At 47.8% G+C, this 12,628-nt stretch overlaps 1 protein-coding gene across 2 annotated transcripts in view; it reads right to left on the bottom strand.

Moving 5' to 3' along the window:
- LOC102568548 (uncharacterized) overlaps nucleotides 1-12,628 on the bottom strand; it is a 99,352-nt gene that overhangs the window by 12,950 nt on the left and 73,774 nt on the right. The gene's annotated exons all lie outside the window — the stretch shown is intronic.

Genomic DNA, 12,628 nt, shown 5'->3' with positions numbered 1-12,628 from the left:
ACCTAGATATACCACAACATGTATGATCTACTGGTGAGGATGCAGTCCAGTGAGGTAACAGCTCGTCATGCTCTCCTAACTGTCATAACCCAGTGATTTTGGTGCCTCGGCACTATGGAATTTTCTTGTCGCCTGAGAGCCTCTTGCACAGCGAGGGTTTTTGCTGCATAAAGAACCCACGTGCAGGAGAGAGTTCCCGCCAATTTGCAGCTGCCTTTGTAGGGTGCATTTTCCCTTTGCAGCACAGAAATGCACAGTGCAAAGAGTTCCCGCTATTAGAATGCAAATTTGTGTCCCGCTATTGACTAGCGCTAAATTATTCACACGTGGTGGCCAGTAATTGGCTTGCTGGCCGTTTAAAAATTAGCGTGACTTCCGCCCAAGTCGAAGAACTTTGAGCACGCTGCAGAGTGTCTCTAAAGAGATCTGACTTGCAGCTAGCTGGTCGATAGACTGATCACCTATCGATCCTTCTTCCTGTCGCCGAACGCAATCCCAGACGTACCCTTTTCCCGCCGGCTTGAGTTACGGACGGATTTGCTGGCTTTGGCCTCGCCAGCTGGAGCAACTCACATTGTTGTTCAGGTGACCAAACCATTTCCGTCGCAGCCACCCGCGACGTAAGTAAAGTATTTACCACCATTAAACCTTGTCAGCCTCTCCATTCACCAGCCCGCCCTGACAAACGAGCAATTTCTAAATCACCTCGAGTCGGCTCAGCCCGGCCAAGACATGGCGACGAGGATGGGATTAAAGGACACAGTGATGGAGAAGAACTTAATTGGGTGCTGCTCCTGGCGCACCGGGAACCGCCACGTAGAGAACGCTAACGATCTATGGGCGCATATCGCTTACCACCAGGCGGTAGAAGGGGAGGAAAGAAGTATTGATGGTTACTTCTCCGTAAAAAGAGAAGAAGCCGTGGTGAAAGAATGGAGAACAAAGCTATTCCTTGGGGAGTTCGGATGCGTAATGGGGAGCGACCAGGTTTATTATCGGCCCCCGGAGGAAACATCAACCATATCCCTAGCCGGGGTGAAGGTGCAGAAAGCAGAAAAGCTGACCCCCGCTCAGGAGTTCGCCCAATGTACCCAATACTTAAAGGAGGGGGGGAACCCACCCCCGCGGACTGGTTCAACTGTCCGGATTTGGTGCCTGAGTCGCGGGGCCATGAGCTCCTCATTCAGCTACGGGAGGATTTGGAAACTAAAGGCTGTCACAAGCCGAAGTGGGGTCTAATTAAATGGAAAAAGGGAAAGATGATAAATGTGCTGTTCCGTGCAGTAACGGGCCTACTAAGGGAATACGCGAATTTGGAGGCTCAGATGCATACTGCGGGAAAGGAGTCGCTGGAGCGGACAGCAAAAAGCTCCGGAGCAGCGTTTATTAACAGTGCCAGCCGCATGATACTGTTAGCAGAAAATGGCGCCGAAAGAAGCGCGAGCCATCCGGGGAACCCAGAAAAGAGGGGCGGAGTTTCGGAAGACCCGGCGGGGAACCTCCTAGTGACTCCACCCCCTGAGGTGATGTCGTTCCCTGCAACCACGCCTCTTTACCATGGGGAGGGGGCAATGGGAGGAAGGATATACCCAACGCTCCCAGATGCAGAATTTAACCCTCTCTCTGCCGCAGCTTACCCGATAGCTGTGACGAAGCATGTTGAGGATGAAGAAGGTACCACGCGTACCACTGTTATCTCTCGCACACGCACCAGACCAGAGATTCAAGAGCTTTGCAAAGAATCTAAAATAAGGCCGGAAGAAACCTTGGCCATGTGGTTAGGAAGACTGATAGTGGAATTTGGATCTGACACTCTGGATAAGGAAGAAGTGAGTGCCCTGACACGACAAGCGGCGTGGAGCGGAGGGTGTGCTACTGATTTGAATGTGGTCACAGACAGTGCTCACTGGCCCATCCCGCTCCCGGTGCTTGTGGTAGGACAGGTAACCCACAAATTTCACACCTGGCATGAGGGTTGCCCGCAGAAGGCTACTGCAGAACAACTTCTCCTGGCTATAGTTGGAGTGTCGTATCTCTCATGGAGCCCAAGAACAAATCCAATGGTACTAACAGCAGTCCAGCGTAAAGAGAGATGGGCTCATCGTCACCTATCGGACCCCGGGGCAATTCCAACGCCCTTGGAAGCTATAGATGCCTGTGTGGAGGTATACGGAGGAGCGAATGCTGTTACACTCCGACTCTTCTTGAACCCGATGGCAGGTCAACCAGTGGGAAATCTTTTAGGCCATCTCCCACGATTGCAGGCACTTATGAAGCAAGGTGAGGAAGCTTCTAATGACATAAGGGATCGACCTTCAGCATACCTAGCTGCAACATTGAGGCCTAGGCGTCAAGGGTATACCCCTCGGCGAGAGCCATGGGGGTCACCTCCAAGGACCCCAAAAGAAAGAACCTCAAAGGAAAGAACTCTGAAGGAAAGAACTATGTTTGGATTTCTTCTCGCTTACTCCGGACTAACAAAGGCTCAATTGAGACTTTTGGGAGACAAGGCCCAGGCCAATATGGCTGAAGCATTGGGATTTAATTTCGAGGACTCGCCAAAAAACGAGTAACGGCCGTCGGCTCCAATTCCAACCCGATCCTACTGATTCTCGTCCATACACTGAACTCACTGTTTACAACCCTACCAATCCGGATGACCAACAACAGGTATTCTTTCTTCTCGATACTGGAGCTCAAGTCAATGTGATTACCTCAATGATACCTCATCAAAAGACCACCAAGACGATCAAGGTACAAGGGCTTAACGCTATCGCCGTCACAATGAAGGTCAAGTTTTGGGTTCAGGATCACCGATATCCCCTAGAGGCTTTTCTAGGGGGCATCAACATTTTAGGAATCCGGGGGATAAAAGCGCTTGATCTCAGGGAACAGGTGCTACAGGCATTACCCGTAATTATCCCAGAGCAGGACTGGCATCGACCAACACTTTGTAACACTTCCACCTGGCGATATCGGCCAATCCCAACTAAGGATTCTCTAAAACAGTCCCTTACTGACCTTCTGCAGCGACTCGAGCAACGGGGCTGTATTAAGACCATAACAGCCAGCACCTACCTATCATCAGGATGGGGAGTTGCGAAACCTGGGAAGCCTAATGAAGCCCGGTTGGTCGTGGACTATAGAGAAGTCAACAAAAGGTGTTAGGTACTTCAACAACCTAATCCATCTACGCTGCCACAGTGTATGTTTGAGATGGCACAGTTCCAGCAAAGTCAGTGGGTCGGAGTCACATTAGATCTGAAGAATATGTTCTTTTCCATCCCAATAACTGACCCGGAAGGAATACCAAATATGTGTATTGATGGCATCATGTACAGGTGGACAGTTTGTCCGCAAGGATATCGCAACGCTCCATCGTTAGCCACTGGTGCCATGAATAACACCCTGAAGAATTTTCGAGCCTTGCACTCTCTTCCCCCAGAAAAAGAATTAAAAATTTGGAGTTATGTGGATGATATTGCCATCATGGGTCGCGATAGCTCTGTAGTTGCCAGTGTAGTAAACCAACTAGTTGCTCACCTTCAAAGTGAGGGATGGACAATCAACGAGGAAAAGTCAAGTCTACATCCTGTAGATGACTTCATGTTCCTTGGCACTCGATACACCGGTTCCATCCGCCACGGAGTCTCGCATGAGGGTCCTAACATCGATCCGCTAAAAACATTCCACCCTGTCACTAAGAAGCATTTTCAACAGCTTTTGGGTCATTTAAATTGGTATCGACATTATGTTGAACCCAGCGATTTGGCACTTCTCACTAAATTACAGTGACAGATTCGTGACAAGTCCCGAAAGTCCGCGCCTTGGACGGCAAAGGATCAGCAGAATCTGCTTCGCCTGCTAACCACGGTTAAAGGTACACAACTCCATGCCATCGATCTGGGTGAGTCACTAACCATAACCCTTGGATTCACCACCAACCACGTGTGGGCTGTTGTGCACAACCCCCGCAATGAGCTAGTATACACGGCCCATAAGACACTTCAAGTGGCACAACATCGATATGGAGCTATGGGAAAGATTCTCCTAGCCGAACAACTGGTGGAGCCGTTAGCAAGGGGGCATGGGACTTTACGCGCTCCTGGTGCCCCATTGTTACTCTTGCTGGATGCGGGAAGAATCGACCCACATTTTCAAGGGGAGTCTAAGACCTGGAATATGCTAGTACTTACCCACCATTATAATTGGCATTGTTGGAGGTTGGAAGACACGGTACCTGATCCAAGCCCAGAAGATGAGGAAAAGGTTCCTATGCTATATGGAACTTCAGCCCCAGCATGGATGGCCTCAGATGGAACCTCCCGACATGAAGGAGGCTATGGATACTACTGTAAAGCTTGTCACGATAAGGAAATATTCCAAGCCGACCCAGATGATAATTCGTCCCAAAAATGTGGATTATTAGGATTCCTAAAGGTACTGGAGCATTGTCTGACACATCATGACGATACACTCCCCGTTCCAATTATCGCCATTAATTCACAGTATATCTATAAAATTCTTACTGGTATAGCTTTTCCCTCTGAAAATTTGAATGATTGGCAGGATATTTGGGAAATGTTAACTAGATTTGTGCGCCTTCCGTTGATTAGGCACACTAAGTCCCATCGTCCAGATACTGATCCAGTGCATGAGGTAATTGATAAGCTCTTGGAGGATCCACTCCGGACCGACATAGCCTTGCCTGTCACATCTACCACTGATCCTGAAGTAAATCCATTTCTTGCGTGGCTTTACGAAAATTGGGGTCACCCAGGACCACAGGCTTATCATCAACGTTGGTACCGAACCATTACAGAGCCGGCCTCATATGGAGCCCAGCGGGATTGGGAAAAGGTAGCTCAGGCCTGTGAGACATGTGCTAAAGAGAAGTGTCATAAAACCAAACATCAGATCGGAGCTTTCGATTCTTCTCAGTTTCAGGCAGGAAAAGTTTGGCACGTGGATCTGCTGGGACCCCTCCCAGGGTCTAAACCGCCAAATAAAGGACTAGTTGTGGTTGATTTGGGGACCAGGCAGTTGCAGGTTATTCCCTTACGGAAAAGCAATGCCACTGCTGTAATTGCTGCCTTAACTGCTGTATTTGCCACCTGGCAACCTCCTCATGAAATTCAGTCTGATGGAGGACCTCCGTTTAACTCTAATGCTCTGGATAAATTTGCTTGTCTTCATAATGTAGCCTGGCATCTTCATCTGCCGTACCACCCGCAGTCCAACAGTGTTGTGGAGAGACACATAGGTCTATACAAGGAGCAGCTTCGCCTTAGAGGAGGAGGGACATTTAAAAATTGGACTAAATTTAATCACGATGTCCATATTTCACTAAACGCTGCTAAACCGTTATGGGATGAAGCTAATGTCTGGAAGCCCCCACCTTGGGAGCCCAAGTTCCAACCTGACGAGTTAGTGTGGATTTCAATACCTCACCCTCATCAGTCTCATCCAGAAGTTCACAAAGGGACCGTTCAGCGGTCAGGACAGTATCCCAATACCTATTCTGTCCAATTGGAAGAGAAGCCTGATTGTCCTCCTATTATCGTTCATCACAACTGGATGACTCGTCGTTCCGACGTTCACCCAATATCCTTACAGTGAAACCAATTATGATTCTTTCTTGTTTTGTTTTGTCTTGTTATTCTGTTTACTTCACAGGTTTGACCCCAGCAAAAGCATTAATTCACAACTACCTGATGACACTATTTTCATTTGTTAAGTGTTTACTGACATTGTCTGTTATAGAAGAAGATGGACCGAAGCGGATGTTCTCTGACCAGACGATGATCAACAGTTGTTGTTATACGTTCAAAGTTATTGTATTTCGTAACTTGTTGAAAAGACCGATTTGTCAAGTTGTTTGTTTATGTGTTTATATATATATATTGGTTGCGAAGGCTTTGCCAAGTCAGTGAATCCTCTAACAAAGATGCTGTATGATGTGCTCGTGTGTCGAAAGTTCCAGTTGTGCCGTCGGCAAGGGGGCATGTCATAACCCAGTGATTTTGGTGCTTTGGCACTATGGAATTTTCTTGTCACGTAAGAGCCTCTTGCACAGCGAGGGTTTTTGCTGCATAAAGAACCCGTGTGCAGGAGAGAGTTCCCACCAATTTGCAGCTGTCTTTGCAGGATGCATTTTCCCTTTGCAGCACAGAAATGCATGGTGCAAAGAGTTCCCGCTACTCGAATGCAAATTTGTGTCCCGCTATTGGCTAGTGCTAAATTATTCACACGTGGCGGACAGTAATTGGCTTGCTGGCCGTTTAAAAATTAGCGCGACTTCCGCCCAAGTTGAAGAACTTTGAGCACGCTGCAGAGTGCCTCTACAGAGATCTGACTTGCGGCTAGCTGGTCGATAGACTGATCACCTATCGATCCTTCTTCCTGTCGCCAAACGCAATCCCAGACATACCCTTTTCCCGCTGGCTTGAGTTATGGATGGATTTGCTGGCTTTGGCCTCGCCAGCTGGAGCAACTCACATTGTTGTTCAGGTGACCGAACTGTTTCCGTCACAGCCACCCGCGACGTAAGTAAAGTATTTACCACCATTAAACCTTGTCAGCCTCTCCATTCACCAGCCCGCCCTGACGAACGAGCAATTTCTAAATCACCTCGAGTCGGCTCAGCCCGGCTGAGTCACTAACCATCTAGTTCCTAGATATTTATGGATTTATAATGAGCTACCAGAAAAAACTCCTTCTACCAGTTCTGGTACTCTTACATCCAGACAGGATCTTATCAAAAAGAATTTTTATATTGGATTACCAAAATAATACCAACGCAGCATTCAAGCCTTTATTAGGGAGGTCATCAGCATACCAGCCACCAGAGCCTTCACCTGGTCAAAACAGTCCCTCTCCAGCTTCCTGGTCAGGCACTACAAGAACCAAACCTGGGTCATGGCATGCCTGAAGTGGTGACAGTTACCCAGTCATCTTCCCAAGGTTAAATACTTGGCTGAAGATTCTTTATGATTCTGCCTTGGATACTTGGATGAGACCTCACATGGCACAGAGTAAATGAGCATCCCAAAACCCCCAACTCAACATCAGTCTCTTGGAATTGGGAGCAGTAAGGAAAACAATAGTCATAATCCTCAAAAGGTTCAAAAGATAATTGTATCCATTTATGTGGCAAATAGACCTATTGTGGCATATTCTAGATACTACAGTAGAACAACCACCGAGAGTCTGATGAAAGAAGTCAGAAAAATTCTTCCTTTTAAACAAACCTTTGGCAAGCCCAGGAGTCAGGCTAACTGCTGCCATCAAATGGAGGGTGAACAAGCAAGTTCCCAACTGGACTCTTGAGTTGTTTTATCTCTTCACATCATCATATGCAGTTTAGTAAAGTAGATGTTCCATCATTCTCCGTAGATCTTGGATTCTTCTTTTCACTTTTATCCAGGTTACTCAGAAATATCCAGGATAACTTTTCTGTAACCAGGATCACCCCTTGTTTGGCTCAGCCCTCCCTTGGCATTCTAGACATTTACTGAAATGGGCATGACCTATCTTTTAGGATATCAGTCTCCTGGATCCTTAATCAATCCTGACTTCTAGCATATGCACATGGAAACTTAAAGTTCATTCCTCCTAGAATACGGTTATTTTCAAGAGTTATTTCCTTCTCAAATCCATACAACTTTCCAGTAGTGGGCTTACAAGGACAGAAGATGAACATCCCAAAATTATCTACCAAAAACACCTTTAGACTTCTAATTAGATGGTTTTCATAAGATTCTAATTGCTTTTAAGAAAAAAATCTGAGGGACCCATATCCTATCCATTTCAGTTCTAGTCCAGTTGCTCTTATTTTCTAAAAGCAAACTTATTGCAAAGACCCATGATCTGATGCCTGTTGGAACTTTAATCTGACATTCCAGCTTTCCTCCAATCCAAATCACCTTCTGACCCACTAAAAGAGAGCATCCTTGAAAATTTCTCATTTAGAAGTGTGTCTTCCTTTCAGCCATCACATCAGCTCAAGAGGCTTAGAGAATTGATGGCCCTTTTTATTAGGAAGCTTGTCTTTCCCAAATGAAATGGTTCTGAGGCAAGACCCTGAATTTGTTTGCAAGAGTAGTATGGCCTTCTATTTAATTCAGTCATTTCTTTGCTCTCTCTCATTCTTTTTGATTCCTTGGAAAAACAAGCAGATGGAAGTAAACAACTTGAGTTGTATGGGTGTTACAAAGGAACATAGAACTAGAAGGGACCTTCTGGGTCATCAAGTCTAGCACCCTTGTGCTGCAGGTAATCCTCCAAACAGGCATTTCAAACCCTCACACACAACTACAAAGCTTATAGATGACCAAAGCAGTGCAAAACATTAACATCTTGGCAGCTCTACAATACCAGGCAGACAAAAATCAGTTGTCTCCAAGAATAAAAGGCATTCAACTGAGATCCTCCTGAAGGCAAGGCTTGCTCCTCAAGGGGTATAGTTATTTTATAGACAGGGAAAAGTCATCTCTTGTGAGGTTACTTGGTGAGCAGCTACAAAACTGTCCCTTTTTCTCTATGCTCCTTCTACAGATCAAGACTCAGTCTTCTTGCTGTGTCCTGACCCTTTTATTTTACAAAATATCATATATTCTTATATACAACATGTACCTTTTTCCCCCCAAAATAGGTACTGGGAATTAGAGTGTACATTACCTGCAAGGAAATACAGTTAGAGTATTTTATGCCACTTACTGGGAAAAGTGAAAGTAGAGTCTGCATTCAGTCCACAGGAAGCAGAACAATGAGCAGGCTCAGCTCCCTAGCCACTGCTACTCAGGCTTCCTCTACATGTTACAGGTATTGCACAATTAACTGGTTAATTGTGCAATTACCTTGAGACTAGGTACATGTACATAAAATCATGCCATAAAAGTTCCAACCAGCTATGAAGTTAGACCTCAAAAATGTGTCCTAACTTTATAACCAATTGCTATTGCTATTTAATTTGCAAATGTAGCAGGGGCTCCCCTGTGATGGGGAGCCTCAGAAGCTGCAGACCCTGGGTCCTAGCAGCATACAGACCTGAAATCCCATAGCTGCAAACACTGGGTGCTGGGACCCAGATGGGTCTTCGCAGCTAGGGGCTGCAGCTGCCCTGAGGGTGCATGAAACCCTAAAGGCTGGAGGATTGCAGCAGCCATGATCCCCAGCCCCAGGTGTGTCTGGCTGCTTTGTCCTGCCACAGACTTCCCCTGGGTCCTACTGCCGCTGGCTCTTGTCATCTTATCAGGCAGCCAGGAGCAGTTTAATATTAATTTTCTAAATTTTTAGGGGCCCTGTGGGCCAGATAAAATAGTCTGGTGGGCCATATCCGGGCCCCAGGCCGTATTTTGTCTGCCCCTGTGGTAAATAGTCCTTCTATTCAGGCTTTCTTGTTGGGGGAAGAGAGGCGGGGTAAGGAAAGGTGAAAATATGATGAGCTTCAAGAAGTAATATTTGTAGCCATTGGCTTTTTAGCCACACAGATTCTTCTTAAGTTTTGCAGCCTGTTCTGGCCTGCCATTTAGCAGGTAATCCAGTTGGGAACTAACTTCATTTTTGTCCAGAGCATTCTGAATGGACTAGAAGAGAAAATGGGTTAGGAGGCCAAAGAGGAAAAGACACGCTTACTGAGGCAATAGAACTCATCAGAATGAGGTATTTTAGACAAGGGCAAAGAAAGGATCTTGGAGGATCACAGCACATTAGCAGATCATAAAATTTATCTGTGGTGACTTGCAGATGTTTTTTGTTGGTTTTTTTTTAACACCCTTTACATGAAGAAGCAGTGTGCTATTTCGACCTAGCTCTACAGTGTCTGTATAGATTGGGCACTTTAGTGGAGCTTTTTGGCCACCTGATCTATACAGAGATTGGGCGAACTGGGTCCAACTAATGCAATGCCTCTTCTGAGCAAGTGCAGGTCTCAGCACAGGAGTGCAGCACGTTTAAAGTAAAGCACTGGTTTTTGGTTTATTTTTAATGTCTGCAAGCAGCCTGTGTGTCTATACCATTTCCACAAGGCAGCATATAGGGCACGACGAACCATCTCAGATGCTGAAACTACTTTTCCTCAGAAGGGGAATTCACTGAGATACAAAAGGCTGCTCAGATGCTCCAAGTAACTGTTGTCTAATCTACAAAAAGGTAAACTATTAATTCTGGTATCTATATTAACTCCATAATTAGGTACACATTCCTCTGGTTTCTCTAAGCCTAGTGATACACACAGAGCAAACTTTTCTAGAGCTTTATCATCATTTTGGAGATAATGTTGTTTTATGTGGCAAAAATACTGATTTTGTTAGTTAGATTAAAAAAAACAAACCTGTCATGACATGGCCTCCCCAGGGAAGGCCATGATGTCCCTAAGGCACCATGACTGTGCCAGCTCTGCCCTATGGGTGCCTACCAGGTGCAGCTGGTGAACTCAGATTGGTGGGGCAGTGAAGCTTCCCGTGCAGGGGGGAGGTTTACAGCCAGTTAGGAGTGTGTGGGCAGGGAGGGGGGGGCGCGAGGAGGCTGCAAACTCCCCTGCTCCCGTGGGACGCTCCACTGCCCCACCAGCCTGAGTTCACCAACCGTGCCTGGTGCCTACTAATCTCACCTGCCACGTCTTGCTGGTATAAATGATGAATCGGGAGGTTGCCCTCGAGTTGTTACTCGGTCACAGTCCTGACAGACTCCTCTAAGCCCTTTGGGTTGTTGGACCCCTGAGTCCCACACTCAGGAGGTGACTTACAGTACCCCCAAGCCTTATAGGCTAGATGTGTGGATCCAACACCTCTCCTTTACCACCCCCCATGCCTCACGTGGTATTTAGATGTTTTCCCTCTTTTGATGAGGCCTCAGTCTAACTCAGCCTCCTGTCATCACTGGGCCCTTGGCCCCTGTCTCTACACCCTCTCCAGCGCCGGGACTCTACACCATAGCATGCCCACTATGAGGCCTCCTCCTCCCCAAGAGCCTCAGCCTGGTTCACTGGTATAAAAATAACATAAATAGGAACCCCTGGGCTATAACATAATATGAGTAATGCAAGCCACACTCTGCCTCTTTAAAACCCCAAACTATTCCTTGAGTATTGAGTACCTCCCAGGCCTTGGTTACCTTGTAGACTCCTGGAGCCTCATTAGCCATGTAAACAGCCTATGCAGCAGCCAGTGTTCATGGGTAGTTCTTCCCTGCAGAAGCTCCTTCCCCTGGCAGCTTGCCAGAAAACTAACCCCTGCTAGCCTCAGCCCTGAGGCTTGTATGTGCCAGGGCCCTGACTCCTTCTGGTCATCTGCCCAGGTGCAGGTGCAGGCTAATTCCCCCATTAGCCTGCCGCCCAGGCAACCTGCAACTGTGGAGCTATGTCTAGCTCCTCAGGCTCTCTAGCCAGGCAGTTCCTGCCCTTAATGGTGCAAGCACACCGTAGTCTGGACCCATAGCATAGAGCTCCATATGGGTCCAGAAATTTGGTAGGAGGATGAGTGACAACATTAATTGTCACAGAAAATGCTGCCATCGCTTCCTTGCCTCCAAATTTCTGGACCCATGGGGAGCCCTGTGGGCTGGATTTGTGAGCCGTGTCTTGGTCACCCCTGATCTAACATTAACATAAGATATCTTCTTTCTTGGGTGAACTTCAGCTTGGTGGAGGATACTCTCTATCTTATCTTGACAATGGACTGATAAGCTAATGGATCCTTTCCAGCTGACAATTGCGACTCTTCTTCCCTTTGCCTGCCTTATTAATTAGTTGCACATAAATCACAAGAGGTCTATTTTGGCTTTTACTCCCACGTGTTCAGATATTCAAGTCAAAGTGAATTTGGATCTGTCTATTAAAATATCAGCTGGAAACCTCAGAAGGATAGGATTTCTTGCAACATTTCTGATAATTTCTGCCATAGGTGGAGGAAGAGAAAATTATTTGGAAGGGCTGAACACCCCTGCACCCCCATCAGGTAAACCTGTGGGGGAAGAGGCAGGGGAAAGGGAGTGGGGCTGGGGTTAGGACAGGGGCAGGAGCAGGCCCTGCACAGTCAGGGTGTGGTGTGGGACAGAGCCGTGAGCAGCTTCCTGGGGGCGTGGGGAGGGGAGGACAGCTCCTGCCACTGCACACACCCCAGGAGGGCACGTGGGGTGCATGTCCCCAGATCTGTGCTCAGGGCAGGGCAGGCTGGGGCCGGGGCTGCACCAGGCTGTTTCCAGCAGGGGGTGGAGGGGTTGGGTTGCATTGTGCTCGGGGCAAGTCATGGCAGCGCTGGAAGTGGGGGGGGGTGGGGGGATAGAGTGAATCTTGGGGTAGCTGTAGCTTCCCCCATAGCCCCCTACCAGTGCCGTTGCTGTCTGCCCCCAGCACAGCCCGGCCCTTCCCTATCCCTTGCACAGATCCAGGGGCACACCCCCCCATGCCACCCGGGGTGTATGTAGCAGAAGGAGCCACATCCCCCGGACGAGCCACTCGCAGCTTAGTCCCATGTCCCACCCCGGCTGTGCAGGGCCTGTCCCTGCCCCAGTCCTACTTGCTTCTTCTCCTCTGCGTGCACATCCCTCCCCACCCCTGCTGCAGCGCCAGAAGCCCATGGCCAGGCTGCCTTTCGGCCCTACTGCTGCCCCACATTTTGGGGGGGGG

Source organism: Alligator mississippiensis, chromosome 4, assembly GCF_030867095.1.
Source record: "Alligator mississippiensis isolate rAllMis1 chromosome 4, rAllMis1, whole genome shotgun sequence".
In the NCBI taxonomy this organism is placed as follows: Eukaryota; Metazoa; Chordata; order Crocodylia; family Alligatoridae; genus Alligator; species Alligator mississippiensis.
Note: the sequence above shows the minus strand (reverse complement) of the source record. Positions and strands in the feature narration are given on the sequence as shown.